The sequence below is a fragment of the Erithacus rubecula genome (genome assembly GCF_903797595.1).
Source record: "Erithacus rubecula genome assembly, chromosome: 2".
Lineage (NCBI taxonomy): Eukaryota > Metazoa > Chordata > Aves > Passeriformes > Muscicapidae > Erithacus > Erithacus rubecula.
In genome coordinates this window covers 38,409,930-38,423,613 of record NC_136685.1, presented here as the reverse complement: position 1 = coordinate 38,423,613, position 13,684 = coordinate 38,409,930, and positions in this window count along the sequence as shown.

Here is a 13,684-nt window from a genome sequence, read left to right as displayed (position 1 = left end):
TTGTTACAATACATTAGAATTATTGTATAAAATGAAGTTATTACACTGAGCTCTTGAAATTAAATGTGTTCCCTCCTTTTTAAAATCCCAGTTTAAGTAGTCACAGTTGTAACTATTTAGTCCATGAAACTTCAATTTTAAAATTCCTTTGAAGTTCCTGATTCTTTGAAATTCTTGCTTTTTCAGTGTCCATTTGCTTTCCATAAATAGAAAAGTGGGGACATTAGGTGGGGTTGTGATTTCTGAGACAGAGTCTCATGATGCAAAGAGACAATCAGCAGGGCATGTCACTGCAAAATTTTATATATTGCAACATCAGGCAATACTGGTATTTCAAAAATTTATAATATGAACACCTCAAAATCAGAATTGTCTGCAATATGAGCCTAGAGATTTTTTTGATTGAAATTTCCTTATAAACAACTTAGCCTATAATAACAAATGCAATATAATTCACTACATACAGCCACAACATTACCACGTGTTTAACTCTTTTACAATAGTCATCTATCTGATTTACTGAGCATAAAAAAAAGTATTTTTACTTCCTTCTAATTAACCTGCTCCACCTCATGGCTGCTGCTAATGTCACACTGTAATTTTTGCAGGTATCTCTCAGCCCAAATACATTTTTATGGCAGCTAAAGTGCATGGGGCTTGCTCTCAAAACAGTTTCTACCATGTGCACCTCTGAAGAACTGGGCTGTGATCTCTCTGATCAAATTCCTCCTCTGGAATATCATCAGGACATTTTCTAGGGAGTGAATGAATTCAATTTTTCCCAGTTCCATAGCATAAAACAAAACCATAGCAACGTATCTAGAAAGCGGACTTACACTTTTGGTGAAAATGCTTTTGTTACTGCAAATTAAAGGAAATCGAGAAGGAAGTACAGACAAGTGATAAAAAGAACCTCTGAAATATTACTCTGAAGTAAAGTTTGTTGATATTTTTCAAATGGAATATCTGGAAATGCTGTTCTGATGCACTTATATCTACAATAGATATTAACTACATGCATAAAATATGTATTAAAATGGTGTTAAATTAGCAGGAATTGGGAAGTATGATATTTAAAATGACATGCTGCATTTTATGTGCACAACAATAAATGCCTTAGTTGTATACAAACTGATTTTCTTTTACATAAATTCTTATATTTGCTCTCCTCCTAATTCATTGTTTTGTTTCTGTTCCTTTTCCCCCTTAACCAAATAATTCCTCCCCAGTGGAGTTCAGTAGGAATTGAGAGCTCCAACTTGCATTGAATTAAAAGGAGTCTGTTTTATACATTAAACAGTATATAAAAGATGAAACTACCCTCAAAACACAGACATTGTCTTCATGCAATAAGGATGCCCTCATTACTGTGATGAAATCATCTGTATCTGATCTAGATAAATTCCAATATCCCTATGATAAATTCTTTCTCCCCTAGAAAAGAATACAAAAGACTTGATCTTTCTATTGGCATTTATCTTCTCTGATGTAGAGGGATAAGTCAAGTGCAATAGTCACCAGTGACTTATTATTTCTCTCCTCACAGGTGAAGATGAATGTCATAAGGGAGATAAGCCATCATGCGCATATATTATATATGTAACACTATATATGAATAAGGAGATATTAAACACACTATGAATATTTTCTTTTCCCTTTCTGTATTTTTTATTCATCCTAGACTAAGGTTAAATAAAATTAGAAGATGCTGTAAGTTCTTCTTGAAATGAAAAGCTTCAGAGGATTCAATTTTTCCTTCAGCACTACCCTGTCATCAGTGAAAAAGACATAGCCTTTGTCTCTGTTTGACTGAACTGTTTGACAGAGGCACTAGCCTGGGACTGCAGGCAATGGGCAGAAACTGGTAACAGGAGGTTCCACAAGAATTCCTTTACTGTGCAGGAACACATTGGCCAGAGAGGGTGTGAAACCTCCTTCACTGGGATATTAAAGAACCTTCCAGGCACAATCCTGTGCCATGTGCTCCAGGATGATCCTGCCTGAGCAGAGAGCTTCAACCAGATGAACCACTGTGGTCTTTTCCAGCCTGGTCCATTCTGTGACTTTGTGAAATTTACTTACTTGCTCTCAAAGATTTCTATTCTTCAATATCCCATGACTCAGATGCTTCTTCTTGTAAACATGATATTCATAGCTCTTTCCTCTTTCAGTGCTCTACAAGCACATAGAAGAAAATCAGGTCAAACAGCATTTTAATAGATGTGTACTTGTCTTGGAAACATATCTGTTACTTGACTGACATTTAAAAATATATATAGAACTAAAAAATTACTACACCTAAAAAAATCTGTAATAGTTTGCAAAAGAGCCCAATTTACTACTTTTTTTTTTTTTTTTCCTATGAAAATAGCTAATTGCAGAAGCATAGAAAAGAGCATCAGGAGCCTTAGTATTTTTTAACAAGGAAAGATTTCTGGCCATAAAGAACAGTGGTGAATATTCCAGAGGATGCCAAAGCCATATTCATCCTGCACCCCTCTCAGGTCCTGCTGTAAGCTCCTGCCCCAAAGTCAGGGGGCAGATGGAAGGGTTTGGCTGTCGACACCACTGCCTCAGATCTGATGTGGCTGGGCTGTGCCACTTCACTCAGGCTGCTGAAAAGGGCTGTAAGGAAGCCTCCAGAGAGGGCAGAAAGGCAACACTGAAAACGGTGGAGGTTGTTGAGACAAAATCCTGCAGGGAAAAAAAATAATAAAAAGATATGGGGAGGTTGTATATGTCTATAAAGGTCACCCACAGCCTAGGTCTAAAGGCAGCAGCCTGTAACTGGCTTTCTGATGCTATATTGCAATCCATCTTCTGCCCAGGTTAACCACAGAGTACAACTCCTTTCTAGTAGCTCAAACAAAATAAATTTCGGAAGGAAAATTAAACACCCTGCCTCTTTAGATGAGCTTCACATGTCCTGAACCAAAAAGTGTCATATTCAATCTTGTCACCAGCCTGATGGATTGGCATGTATAACACAGACTAACAAAAAGTATTGTTGCACATGGACTGTGATGTGCATATGTATTGTATACATATTGTAACATATAAATATGTGCTTGCCTTAATGATTTTAAAGCAAAAAAAAAAAAAAATCGACACATGAGCCATATTATATTTAAGGAAACCATATAATATTTTATATAATAAAAAAAAAAATCCCTTCAGTCTGCAAAATTTAAAAAAATAATCAACATACAGATATATTTCACCATACCCATGTAGACTGTCAAAGAAGATTGAATGAAGATATTTATTTAGACAACTCACCTGAACATTGGGTCACTAATGTTTTTGAAACTGCTATGGATTAATAAGTAAAATCTAAAGATATGTTATCATGATTTATCCAATGTTTACAGTGAAGGAGAAGGAAAATGTGGCATGTCCTGTGCTTTGTGTAGTTACAGGGAGTACTCAGAAAGAATATAGTGGAGTAACATCATGTAATGTGAAGTTCCCTGGAGACAACCAGTAAATCAAAGTGTGCATGAAGACAATGTTCTTCCTTCTGCATTCATATTTTTCAGGACATAGCTTCATTATATCTGGTAAATGTGAAATTCATTTCAGAATGTCATTAGTGTGAAGGATAGGTATCAATGCTCTGTAATATGCAAAGGTACAGTTCAAGTGAAAATTTGGTACCAATAATTTATGATTTATATGATTTTTAAGATAGTCCATGCACCTCATCAGAATGAATGCTGGAGCTGTTGGCCAACACTTTCCTACACAGTTTGATAACACTTGGGTTGCATATCTAATATGCACAATACTGAGGACGTCTGAGCACTCTGATCTGAGTCTTTCAAAACAAGAAAGTCATCCAACTTTCAGCAATTCATAGATTTATTTGGCTTCAAATCCACTGTCATAATTATCTTGTGACACAATATAAAAATTGTCACCCAGTAACTGGTGCATCAGAACTAGCACCTTGTGGATGAACTATAACATCTTTTTCCAAAGGATGCACAAACTCAATTTAAAGCAGTAAGACACTGTCAAGCAAATTCTTTGGCAATACAAGCAACTAGCTAATGACCTTTAGTGCTAAAAAATCTAGTGTTTATTTCTAATCAGAACATAATTGATAAGCTTCCAGCCACTGCAGTCTCATTATCTCTCTGCTAGAATAAGGACATCTCTGATTAGAAATCTCCTCCCATTCTAGATTCTGACCAAAAAAATCAGGTCACCATTCATTCTTATATCCATAAAGAAAATATGTTGTGCTTATTGCAATAGTGGTAAAATATGTTTTTTCTTCCTTGGGATTATTCTTGACAGGCAAAGGTAGAGAATGAACCAGTTCCATGCTACCTTGTGTGGAACTTCCCCTCACTCCTCATCCCCCCTGTATTTAGCGCTACTTTTAGATTAAATTAAAACAACTCCCATCATGTCTTTGCATAGAAATTGTATACAGCACAGTGTAAATGGATTCTTGTTCACGGTGTGTTGCTACGAAATAGTTTACTATTCAACTAATTATAAGTATGCAGTTCCTTGTGTCCAGCCTAATCCCAAATAAAAAAGAAAACCTTATTTTCAAATATTTTGAAACTATGTTGTTACTAATTATTTGAGCTTCAAATCTACAACAATATAAAGAAAATGAATCCACTGGTTGAAAACAAAATATTTTTCCAGTCTGGCTGAATACTGAGATTTTTTTATTTGTAGGAATTAGTTTCTTTCAACATAAGTTTTACTTGATACTCTGAAATGTCAGCACCTGGAAGCTTTCCTTTTTTTTTTTTTTCCCTAGCCACTTGTAATGAAGTCTGTTTTGTGTGATTTGCACTTTTACTTTGCTGAAAGGTGTAGTCTTTGCACATTTATCCAGTCATTGTTTCCACTTTCCAATGAAAAAGGCTGCTATAGATCAGAAGTCTCAGTATTTGAGACACAGGAAAAGAACAGGATAATGTTGCCTGATGACAGCAGAACCAATTTTGCCCAAAATATGCTCTTTCCATTGGGGCAGTTGCTGGATGGCAGTAACCAACCTCAGAAGCCAAGTCACATAACCCATACCTGTTCCAAAATGGGGATGTTTTGCAATGCAGTGCCTGAGACATGTCAAGTGCAATGGTAAGTAATATACAGACTACAGTAACCCACACTTAGGAAAGAAAACTAGCATATTAAACTCTAATATATAATAATGTCTTTTAGGAGAAAAAAGAATCCTGAATTTTGTTCAATTCGACAACCTTCCTTCAAGAAAACATTTATGTTTCCAGATTTTCTTCTCCTGCTTCTTTCTTTGAGTACTGGCATGAATGGCAGCTTCCTGTCTTCCATCACTCATTCATCAAGATTATCTAAAAGTAAAACAAACTCAGGAAAACACTCTTTACCCATCTCTCATCCCACATAATTTTCACTTTTTTTTACATCAGGCCAAAAAACGATTGGTCTTCTGGTACAAGGGTGAGTTGGCTACAATAAAAGCTGGCAAAAATCTATAAAATAGAGATCCAAAATCTTTTGCAGGCTTTCTATTTGCAGCTGATTATCTCAGTTATTAGGGTACAAGAGAACTGTTAGAATGAGCCATGAGACTCCAGTGACTACTGAAGTCGAAGGAAATAGTCCTTTTACCTCATTAGGTTTTAGATTAGGCATTAAGTCAATAAGAAGGCATTGCCCAGATTTCTGCATAAGAGTAATATTGTAACTCCTTCGACTGCAGCAATAGGGGAAACCAATGGGAAAGACTTTTTGTATTATGACAACAGTACAGCTCATCATTTTACACAGAACTATGTAATTGCCTGCAACTGAAAGCACTTCACCATATGTTTTAAAGACATGTTCATTAAACTCACTACTTCTGTGCATTATTAAGTGTTAGGGATAAATAGGATAATAATGTAGGATTCACAGGCTAATACTGAAAGCATAGATATGCATGAAATATGGTATTTAAGCATATGGTTTTATTTTCAGTGAGGAAAAACATCATTTCCTTATAAATGCATTTTGCAGTCATGACTCCATTGATCAACTCCATTTGAAAAATAAAAATTTTTGCAATTTTTTTTTTCCAAATTGAAAAATTCATGATTTTACTTACATCCTGCTCAAATACTATTTTGTAGGAAAATTATGGTACATGATGTCTCTCTACCTTTTGCAATAGTCAGTCCAGAATAGCTATAGGTATACAAATCAAATGTTGCAAGGAAAGACAGCACCATTACTCCATGCTGAAAATCTTCTATGGCAAATTGCAAAAAAACATGAAAAAAAATAGGTAGATTATAAATCCCTTGAAAATAAGATTGATAATGGAAATGCTAAAAGACATTCAATGGTATCAGCAACAGTTGGCATGATAGCAATAAAATACTTAAATGAAAAGAAAAAAAAGTCTATGCTTCACAATGGCTTGTGGATTTCAGGGAAAAGCTATGTGCAGAGTCAGTGTAAAGGTAGATGTTAATAATTCATTATGATGCTCAGATGTCATTTACAGAAAATCCCAGAAACTCAAGTTGCAGTCATACTGAGCAAGAATCAGAAAGAAGAAGCACAGTGCTGCACCTTGCACTGCTATTTTTCCCTCCTTTCCTCATGATAAAATCATGCATCTGAGTCTTCCTCATGCCTAAGATTCAGTGACCAGAGCAGTCTGCTCAGTGATTGTGCAAACAGCAACCTTCAGACTGCATCAAAATAAACACAATACCCAACTACAAATAAATAGTTAATGGAACTTCATATCCCACTGTCTGGCACTCAGGTAAGCTTCCCATTCACTTGTAACAAAATGTCTTTTCCCCATCGGACAAAAGAGGGATTGACGGGCACTGCTAGAACAGGTGGCCATGTGCAGCCCTTGCCCTACGGGGGACCTGCAAGCTAAGACCCAGTAAGGTACTCAAACCAGCAAATAGTTTTCATATTTAAAGGATATTCACATACACAAGTACATCAGCACTCTTCTTGCATCTTCCCGACTGGATTAAAAATTGAAGCAATGACCTTAGACTTCTCCTGTTGTTAAACATTTTCTTTTTATTCAACGGGCAACAAAAGCTAAAGATACTTCATTTTTCCTCTCTTGCTCTTTAAATTTCTATTCCCTCTTCTCTTTCCTTCCACCTGTTTTTTCTCCTCCTTCTGTTTTTGTTGGCAGCAGTGTATTTGACTTGACCGCTCAAATGCCCACTAAGGTTTATTTGCAATCCCCAAGCAATAGCAATTTATAGATGAAACTGGCCACTTACATATTCCTGTCTCCAAATAATGAACCAGGTTTCCCTCAAATAGCTCCACTTGGTAATCCTTTTATGTGTATTCTGCTCCTGAGCCATTTCTGTAGAGCATTGTCTACTGGGAAGGGGATGCAAAGTGAAAAGGAGCAATTGTGTGCGTCTGTGTGTGTTCTTTCTCCATGCCTATAAAACCCAACCCAAACTGTCAAGGTGACAATCCAAAACGATAATCAAAACCACTTTTTACATTCCATCTTGTAATTGCCGCAGGCAAGTTTGAAAGGAGATGCTAACAAATCCCAAAGAATACCAGGTATTAAATATTTGATACAGCTAGAAATGTATACAATAGACATCAAACTTATGTTGTATATCTCTGTAATTTCTATACCATAGGTAAACAACCATATTTCAATAACAAATTCTTAGGTGGGTATTTGAAAATTGACATTAAAATCTGTTTACATTTTAGAAACAGCTCTGTTGTTTCTACATGCAGCTACAACAATAACAACAAAAAGCGATTTTGCTTGGGAATACTATCTCCCATAGACACACTACGAAAAAATATTTTCAAGGGTGTCTTTCTAGCTGTTTGCATCTTTACAAGCACTTCGTTTAAAGCAATCTTACATTCATACTACAGCCTGATTTACAAATTGTAAGACTGCTTATTTACAAAATAGTTTTACACTCATGCCCACAGTCTGCATTTTAAATTTTGAGGGTACTTAGGTATTAAAATTCAGTTCATTTTTACAGTGTCCTTCATAGGGAGCATTGAGAAGGCTGCATAGAAAGAGAGGATATGATGAGTTAAAGGGAAAGGAAAACTAAGAAAGAGGTGTGAACTGAGGGTACTCTGCTTGAATAACCAAACATGGTGTGCTGGTTTCAGTTCGAGTAGAGTTAATTTTCTTCACAGTAGGGCTGGTGTGGGGCTGTGTTTTGAATTTGTACTGAACACAGGTTTGATAATATAGAGATGTTTTAGTATATCTGATCAGCGCTTGCAGAGAGCTGAGCCCTTTTCTGCTTCTCTTACTGCCAGGCTGGGGAGGGGGCTAAGGGTGCTTGGGAGGTTTGGAGGAGACACAGCTGAGGTGACCCAAACTGACCAAAGGCACATTCCAAATCCTGTGACATCATGCTCAGCACATAAAGTGGGGGGAAGGTGGGGACATTTGGAGAGATGGGTTTGTCCTCCCCAGTCACTGTTACCCACAATAAGGCTTACCTGAAGATGGCTGAACACCTGCCTACCCACAGGTAGCAGTGAATTAATGCCTTATTTTGCTTTGCTTTTGTGCTTGGCTTTTGCTTTCCCTACTAAACTCTCTTTGTCTCAAACCACATGTGCTCTACCTTTTACCCTTCCGATTCTCTGCCCCATCCTGCTGCTGGGGGAGGGAGGGAGTGGCTGGGTGGGGCTTGGCTGCTGACTGAGTTTAAACCAAACAAAGAACTGGTGGAAAGAGTGAGTTTGCCCTCAGTCAGTGCAGTCAAAGAGAGGAAAAAAAGAATAATCTTTGATAAAACTTGGTCACAAAGTAGGCTGATGGCAAATAAATGTAATAGCATGGTGCCTTTATGAAAAGAATGGGAATGAATGTGCGATCTGCTTAATGTGCATCAACTGAGCCATGTTAACTTCATGTGTATGTTTAGCTCAGAATAAGTGTAAGACAACTTGACCTAGGCCATATAGTTAGTTGTATGTTGTATCAAAGTAGTTCACTTTTGTTTGGGACAAACAGCAGATTTATGAGCAGTTACTAAGAAAGTAATTTCCACATAACTTTAGACTGCTGCAGTGTGGAAAGCTTCGTCTCAGCTATTTCTTCTAGACACTCTTCATAATCAATGGAGAGAAATAGGCATTTAGGGAGCATGATTCATCTGATATATGTTAGTTGTCTACTGCAGAACGAAACCTAAGAGTGACAAATTTTTTTCAATGACTACAGAGAAAGTCAAGATGACTAGTTCAGATGTAGTCATTTACCCTGGCTCAGACAAGTCCCCCTAATGAGCAACAGATGTAAGGTACCTTGTTACACTGCAGTAACTTAATCATGAGCCTAAAATCCTGGAATTAACAGCCAGTGGTGGGGTCCTGCTAGGAGAGAAAGTGCTCTCCAAAGACAGAATTAGCTCTGCATAATTTTATGCTGTGCTTTTAAAGGAAACTACAGAGGGGAAACAAAAGAAAGGCACAGAGAGGTGAGTGGCCCAAGGTCACCCAAAAGGTCATAGTCTGTATCTGATTCAGTGAGTTACCACTGAAATGCACTGCTGCTAAATGAAATACCAAAATAGCATGAGGCAGGAGAAATCTTCCCACTCTTCCCCTCCAGCCTCTAAGGGTAGATTAGTGCAGTCTTTATTGAGTATTAGGTAGGTAGCTGTAAACACTGGACAGTTGCTCCCATAGTGTACAGTGCAAAGTTCACAAATATGATCTTTTTATGCCCCATTCACAGCACAGTTCCACAGCAGAATATGTGCTTTAGGGCATTTAAATCCACAAAGCTTCAAAGTAAAGGCCCTTCAAGGTTTTTACTAACATGTAGCACGTGTGGCAGAAAAAGCATACTTATTTAAGTGCTAAATGTAATGGACTGGTAGCAACTGAAAAGTCTAGGCAACTAAAAGATATTTTAAAAAATCCAGGATTAGGATCCATATGCAACCAAGAAGGAGTCACTTAAAAACTGTAATCGGCACACCCCTGTTTGATTTTCTTAAATGTCACTGGCACTTGGATTAAGATTTCCTTGTTTGCAGGCGCCCTCTTTCTTCTAGATGACTATGGCCTTTTAAGTTCACTTTTTTGGCACCCTGATTTTCCAGTGTTGAACATAGCCCGTGGAGCAGAGTCGTGATATGTTCTTGCTAGTACAGTACTTGTGAGGGAAAGCAACTGTGTTCTGAAGTAACTGAAGGTTTCAAGGATTCTTCACACTTTGAATCTGATATAGTGCAATGTAGTAGACAAGCCTGAAGGGATTGTCAGTTATGGATCACCGTAAAATGCCTGCATTTAAGAAGAAAATGCACGAGCTGAGATGATAAAACAAAATGTTTCTAGTCACTGCTATCTGAAGGACAGAAGAGCCTGATATGAACTGAGATTCTGAATTGGCATGTCATCCTTAGCTCGGGGAGAAAATAGACTCGATCGGTTGCTAAAAACGCTGCCTTCCACATTTCAGGATCACAGCTGTCTTCCACTTAAGAAGGCCACCCAAGACTGAATGAACAGAGCAGGGAAAGAAAACCCATGTTTGCTGGGTTGCCCCATCACAAACTGAACTGTCATCTAAACCAGTAGATACCCACCAGATAGGGGACTGACCAGATTTGGCCAGACAACAAGCCATGCCTTAATTTTTGTATCAGTGTCACAAAGGTGGTTGGATACAGTGGCAACACTGGAGACTGGGTTTTTCTTTTAAAGAAAAGACTTTACAGATAAAGGTTATTGTGGAAATCACATTCTCTTAGTAAATATAAGCACTATGAAAATATATGTATTTCCTGGCATTTATATGACATTGGAAATTACTTTATTATTCTATAACTGATACTTAATAATTAATATTGTCTCTGTTTAGTTTTGATAAGGTTGAGGTGACCAGAGGCTGTAGAGTGGAGTTACTCATAGCAACAGTAGGAGGAAAAAATGTCCTCCAATAAGCTGCCTGAGAGTAGTTCCTGAATCTCAGTTTTATGCCTTTAAAGAGAAAAGATCCAGAACTAAATGTTTTGGTTTATTTTATTTTATTTTATTTTCATGTTATTTTATTTTATTTTACTTTATTTTTATTTTATTTTATTTTATTTTCATGTTATTTTATTTTATTTTATTTTACTTTATTTTATTTTTATTTTCATGTTATTTTATTTTATTTTATTTTCCTGCAGTGCCAGCCCATTTATTTAGAACCAAGAGAAAAATGAAGTTATATATGTGAATATAAAGCTTCCTAGAGGGTTTAAAAATGTATTTTTAAATTTTGTATCAGTGCTGTACATTATGCTTTGTTGTCAGCCACTGACATGAATTCTATCTGCAGTCCAAGAAGGTGGCTTATACAGGTGAGAAGTACCATTTTAATTAACAAAAGAAAAAAGATGTCCTGAAAAGTATTATAATCTATCCTGGTCAATAAGAAGAAATTAACTCTGGTTACACATCTCTGTAGTTCCTTAGGCTCAAGAAATGAATCATATTTCATAAAGCAGAACTGATTGGTGGAAGAAAGGAACATAGAGAAATACTCCCATTATATCATAATTTAAAAATATTTAGGCTACAATATGACACAGATATCTCAGTAGTTATCCAAGAATGTCATGCAAAAGTTATCTCAGAGGTAGGTACATGTGTGCACATACAGGAGTTTATTGTTTTGATTGCTCTACTGAGATTCTCTCCTGTAACAAAAAACAAGGACATGCACAAACACAAACAGAACTTAGGGGTCAAACTAATATGAAATATTTCCCTGCAGTAATAGAGTTGGACTAAGACCTTCATTCTTTCAAGTGTGTTAGATTTCAGGAGCAGAAAAGACCTTTAGTTTGTGCTGTCTCTCTACTACATAGCAGAAGCTTTCATGGAGTTGTTTCTGTCTTAACCCTTGATTTTGCCTTTCAGAGTAAACAATAAGATTGCCTTCTTGGGGAAGAAAAAAAAAGAGTGGAATATAGATACTAGAGGTAATTATGTTTGATGCACCACTTCTTCCTCCATACTCAACATTAACTCTTTTATGTATTCTGACACATCAACAGACAAGGGACAGGGAAAACCTGATGTGGCTACTTTAGTGTGAACCTTAAAAAGTGCTTAAGAAAGGACTATTCTGTTTCTTTCTACTGCACCTGGCTTTGTATTTGTTTCCAACATTCTTCCCTACTGCTTTGATGAAATTCTTTGAAATCTAACTGCATTGTCCCATTCTCTCAGATTATTCCATTGTGACTTCTTTGATTTAGAGGAGCTGTCCTCTCTTTTCAAGTGTCCTTTTCACAGAGGAAAAAATGTGACATGATGAACATGAACCCAACCCTTTTCCAAACTTCCTTGTTACTGAAATGACTTGGGTTTTGGTGCTGAGCTGATGGTTTCAGTTTCCAACAAGAGAAAGATGCCACATCTGTGTAACTGGTGATCTGAGGTCTTGGTCTGTCTGTTACTGGTGGACAAGACACCTCATCAGTACTAACTCGTACTGATAAGTATAGTTGTTTTGACCAGTGTGTATTCATATGTATTCTGTAAATAGATATCTGATTTTGATAATAAAAGTTGTTTGGCATGAGTTTTACTGGTGCCAGAATCTGTTCCTGACACTTTATCTGTCTGGCCTTGCTTGCTCTTGGCCTGACAAGTGCCAAGTAGTTGTCAGTTCAAGACATTGCCATGTTCTCCCAATGGCTGCAACTGTGGCTGATTTCCCCATTTCTGTTCTGGCTTACATTTCAAAATAGCCTACATCCTGCTTATTTAGAAGAAATGCGACCTTTTTAAAAACAAATATGACCTCTAGAGGAGAAAAAGTTTAAGAAAAAAGACATAATTCAAAGTCTGACTTTGTCATGCATCTGAATTCTGTCCATACCCTGCTTAATTTTATTTTATTTGGAGAACCCTTACAGCAGAGGCAGTCACAGCAACAGTACAAGTCCAGAAACAAAAATTACTTGTCACTAATCTGATATTCTTATTTTTTCATGTAACTCACACTGAGGCTGCTATATATTTTAAAGTCATCAGAAGTACAGTCCAGGTTCTTGAGGAAATAAAGGATAGATAACCACCAGAGGTGAGAGCTGTGTGCAGTAAGTCATGTAGTCATAATGCTGGCTTACTGTAGCATTGACTGTAGCAAATCCTCAGTCTACCAGAAGAACACAGCCATATAATCCCATGAAGTATGAGCAAGACAGTCTCCTGTAAACTCACTCAGCCAATAATTTTTTCTGGGATATAAAACACACAGTAACTTATGTTGGAGTTACATGGTGCTGACAAGAGGTGAAAGTGATGCTTAGCAATAATAATATTGCTAATTACATTGCTATAATAAAGATATAATAAATAAAGCTATTAGTTCCTCTGCAGCATAACACATCCTTATGGCTTTGTAAACACAGATAATATAGCTGGCAAGCATCAGTTCTAAAGCATGAAAGTATGGTAGGAAGCCAGTTAGCAGCCAAATAAAAATAAAAAAGGTCCAAAAAGTCCTTTTGATCTTTACCATATGCCTTTTCTACTTTGCATAGCATTTTCTATGGAAGTCTTGGTGACTATACATATATGATGCAAGAAAATTTGCTAGTCCTTGCTCTTATTGGGGACTTCAACATATCAAATGTCTGTAGGAAATACAATAGAGCAGAAATGAAATAGTCCAGGAGGTTCCTGTAGT